General features: G+C 40.1%; 1 protein-coding gene across 1 annotated transcript in view; it reads right to left on the reverse strand.

Annotated features, from left to right (window-relative positions):
- LOC104809779 (phytosulfokine receptor 1-like) overlaps positions 1-5030 on the reverse strand; it is a 14675-nt gene that overhangs the window by 9277 nt on the left and 368 nt on the right. The gene's annotated exons all lie outside the window — the stretch shown is intronic.

Here is a 5030-nt window from a genome sequence, read left to right on the forward strand (position 1 = left end):
TAGGTATTCGTTGGAGAACGGAATACTGGATTGACCCGCATGAGATTGTCACATGGACTAGCGTCATGACTTCAATCTCATATGGCAGTTCCATGATTGGATCCTAAGACCTGAGATATCTACGGAATCCAACATGAGGAGTTGCGTACTTTGAATACGTCAAACGTCCTGCGAACAGGGGGACTATAAAGGTGTGTATCAGGTACGAAACGAATCATGTGCTGGATTGTAGATAGTTAAGACGAGATTTGTACCTCTCGTAAAAGAGAGAGATATCGCTGGGCTCCTCGTGAGAGCGAGACTGTAGAAATGTGTGGTTGCACTATAGACGAACGTCGTCTATTTCAGACAGTCAAACTTAGTGAACGAGAAAGCAGTCGAATCAGATAAGGTGGCTTGTCCATGCCTTATGTTCGACATATGATATCGCGATACAAAAGGATCATCAGCCGGAATCATCACTGGTGTTCGTAAGATCATGAACAAACTCTATTCGAGATAGGTAGTCATAGTATCTTGCTAGAGACTGCCTATGACTTGTATATCTGAAATAGAGATTTCGGATTATACTGCTATATCGAATGAACCTACAGGTGTTGGTTTAGTGCTCTATGATGTACTGTTTACGAGCTTTACTTTGATACATTTGATGTACTGACGCTTTCTATGATTTATAGATGAGTGTTTGATTCATTACGTATTGTGCATACTTGATATGTTATGAAATCCATGTATTGTTATGAACAATACTAAACTCCCTAGTCATGTATCATTGTGGAAATAATGATATACTAAGATTAGTATGATGTGTGATTGATGATCATATAGATTATCATAGGTATTGGATACGATCACGATCGTAGGTATTCTTTGGAGAACGGAATACTGGATTGACCCGCATGAGATTATCACATAGACTTGCGTCATGACTTGAATCTCATATGACGGTTCCATGATTAGATCCTAAGACCTGAGATATCTACGAAATCCAACATGAGGAGTTGCGTACTTTGAATACGTCAAACGTCCTGCGTAACAGGAGGACTATAAAGGCGTGTATCAGGTACGAAACGAATCATGTGCTGGATTGTAGATAGTCAAGACGGGATTTGTACCTCTCGTAAAAGAGAGAGATATCGCTGGGTCCCTCGTGTGAGCGAGACTGTAGAAATGTGTGGCCGCACTATAGATGAACGTCGTCTATTTCAGACAGTCGAACTCAGTGAACGAGAAAGAAGTTGAATCAGATAAGGTGGCTTGTCCATGCCTTATGTTCGACGTATGATATCGCGATACAAAAGGATCATCAACCGGAATCATCACTGGCGTTCGTATGATCACGAACAAATTCTATTCGAGATAGGTAGTCATAGTGTCTTGCTAGAGACCGCCTATGACTTGTGTAACCGAAATAAGAGATTTCGGGTTATACTGCTATATCGGATGAGCCTACAGGGTCACACACACAGGAAAGGACGAATGCGCGAGAAGAGACGAGAAAATCCCGGTGGAGCGGAGGCCAGACCGACCGGTCCAGAAGGTCTTGACTGATCGGTCCAACCAACTCAGACCGATCGGTCCAACCAACTCAGACCGATCGGTCCAGACACGTGGACCGGTCGGTCCAGAGGTAACGTGCAAATGTTGCTCGGTCCGGAAAATATTCCAGACCGATCGGTCCACACGTTAAAAGCTCCAGACCGATCGGTCCAAACCTAGACCGATCGGTCCAGACGTCGGGATTTCCTAAACTCGCTCTAATTAGGGTTTTAAGTGGGAAAAACTTTAGGGAACGCCTCCTAAGCCTCTTGGCACGACTTTCAGACCCTTTGGGGAGTTTTTGAGAGTTGAAAACCTAAGAGCTAGATCCCTGAAACCCTTGCGCAAAGAAGAAGGTGTTCTTCAGTCCTAGCAGACAAGTTCCAACCGTTGGAATCCTTTCCGCCGTGTGGATACGTGTAGAGGGCGAGGTATTCTTTCTGCCTTATGTGATCGGACGAACACATCAATTGATACAGGCCTCGGATCGATTGAGGTAACCGTTCTAACGTTTCTACAAGATCATGCATGATAGGTTTTAGGGTTTCATCAAAATTTTTGTTTTACATTCGCTGCGTAAACCCAATAACCGATCTCTTAGGAATTAGATTCGCTCTTGAGATCCCAGAAAACCTAACAGTGGTATCAAAGCCTGGTTTTCTGTATGATTTTGTTAGAACCCGATCAAGCACGTTATAGGATTTGAATTGTTTGAATCCGTGTTTGCTTTGATGCTATGCATGATTTGATTGTGGATCTAGAGTATATTTTCTATTCATTGTTGCATAGTGTGCAAGACCTTCGAATTCTGAGTTCGCAGGCGAAAACTGGGTCGAATTCGGGTCTGAAACGGAGCAGAAACGACGAAAACGACATCTGATCACGTTTTCGTCTAGACCGATCGGTCTGGTTCTCTGGACCGATCGGTCTAGGGTTTCGCGGGTTGGTTGGACCGACAGGTCTGGACTGAACGGTCCACACATTTAGACCGATCGGTCTGGACCAAGACCGACCGGTCTGGACGGACAGACCAAAAGGTCTGGACCGTTCTAAACTGTGTAGACCGAATTGCGTAGACCGACCGGTCCAGGCTCTGGACCGATCAGTCCACGTCCCGAGGCTCCACCAAAATTTTGGTTATAATCTTAGATACATGTACGAAACGTATACGGAGAGACGTACGTCAAAGAAAAACACACGTGTTACTGTAAATTGACCAGAAATAACGGTACTCAATATTATTTATACTCATTTTAAAAATAATTTCTTAAACTGATTTGAGATTTTAAGTTCACATCCTATACATACATGCATATACAATATATTAAGGTTTTAATTTTCTTACCTTTTCAGACATAAATCACCAACCCGTAATAATAAATATGGAGTTATAATGTATTCGAAAAACTCACATAAAACACATTTACTACGAAATGGTTCAGATTCAGAGAATCAACCAACATTTTCTACTGTTACTAAATTCTGTAAACTAAAAGGCCCCCCCCCCCCCCTCCGAATATTAATTAATTCATTATTTGTTGTGCATATGGTTTTAAAATCCAGTATCAACTATTGAAACATGATAAGGTCATTTAACTCGTTGGTAAAAAGACTAAAAGGCAATGAATGTCGTTGGGTGAATTGGGTCATGATCTTCACCTTGTAACGTCTCTCTCTCTCTCTCTCCCTCTACGTTAATGTGTGAGAGCCATTGTCATGTCATCAAATTCTCTAACCACTACTTAACACAAGACGAAAGTGAACAAAATAACACCGAGAGAGGCATTGGTATATATTGCACCGAGAGAGGGAGAGAGGTTTCTTTTGTTACAAAACCGAAGCGAAGATACACAACACACAAGTAGATGTGCAGCATGTTGATGTTCATAGGGGTCAGGGCCGTCTATTAAGGTGTGCAATAGGTGCGATGGAACAGGGCCCCAAAATTTGGGGGCCCCACTTTTTTTTTTTTTTGTAAATTCCACCTAATTTTAAAAATATTAATAATATATATTATTAAATGTAGTTATAACAAAAAGTAACAATTCTCTTCGTTATCTATTTTTAATTAAATAGTCTCACTTAATTTTAACTTAGTTAATTTATATATTTTGTTATATTAAATATGTTTTTATCGTTTTTAAATATTTTTATTTTTTATTATATTAATTAATAATTTTTTATTATTTTAAAATTTTAATATGTACAGGGCCTCCAAATTTTGTGAGACGGCCCTGATAGGGGTGGTGCTGATGCTTCTGATACTTCTTCCGGCGATTCTGCCGCCGCTGCCGCCGCCGCCGATGGCAGTGATGGGAGTTCCGCTGGTGCTTCTGATCTTGCTTGCCAACTTAGTCTTTTACCGTCCCGAGAGGCATGGACCTCTCTCTTCTTCTCTTCCTCCCTTTGACCCCGTAGTCTTTGGCTAACCAAGGTTTCAGATATGCATCTTCATCCACAGAGAGAGAGAGAGAGAGAGAGAGAGAGACGTCTGATCACGAAAGGCAGGAGAGAGAGAGGGATAGAGAGAGAGAGAGAGAGAGAGAGAGAGAGAGAGAGAGTCCATGTTTTGTTGAGGTTGCTGTTAGTTAAGATCTTACCGAAGGTTGTGTATAGTAATGGGTTTTGGTTTCATCTTGTTTCCTTTTTGTGAATCAAAGCGATTTCCATATATAGCATAGAAGTGTCGGATGGGAGTTTTGTTTACGATGTTCCATTTCTTTGTTTCTTTTTGTTCCTGTTAGATCGTAATTATGTAGACATATTTGTATAATAATACTTGCCTTTAAAATGGTTTTTCCTTGCGTTTTTTTTTCCGTGCATGGAGCATTTTCATATGAATCATGCATGTTGTGCAATACATCAATATATAAATTCCAAACAAAACCTGTTACATGAATTATATGATCACAATATAATAGATTCAGACTAAATATATGATACAAGTTATATATCTGAGATTAGTCGAGTGGCTGAATCCCATTTTCGCATACAATTCAAGTTCCCATCGGAAACATCTGTCGGAGAACATTTTTTTTATGGTCAACCATGATTGTCGGTTAAGTATATATACACACACACACGAAATCTTGAGATAATTGATATTAGAAATTGAGATTGGTCAGATGAATATTCGTCTAGACCAAGCTATAACAAAATACCTAGATGTTTTTTTTTTCTTTTTGGACATCAAAATTCAATTCTATATAGATATACAGATAAATTCATAATCATCGATCCATTCCCCAAAAAAAAAAAACGCCGTTTTATAAGTGACGTACGTCTTTTTTTTTCCTAGCATTAATTAGGATAACATTCATCTTCGTTAAATGTTTTTTTATGCAAATAAAAAAAATCAGAAAATCCAAGCGAACAATAAATTAAAAATAAAAGAACCGGAGAGGCCGTGTGAATACACGGAACGTGGTGGAAGGTTTCCGAAGAGTAATTCCTGTACCGACCGTAATCGGCCGGCGACATGTGAGTATCCG

Source organism: Tarenaya hassleriana, unplaced genomic scaffold (genome assembly GCF_000463585.1).
Source record: "Tarenaya hassleriana unplaced genomic scaffold, ASM46358v1 Cleome164, whole genome shotgun sequence".
NCBI lineage: Eukaryota > Viridiplantae > Streptophyta > Magnoliopsida > Brassicales > Cleomaceae > Tarenaya > Tarenaya hassleriana.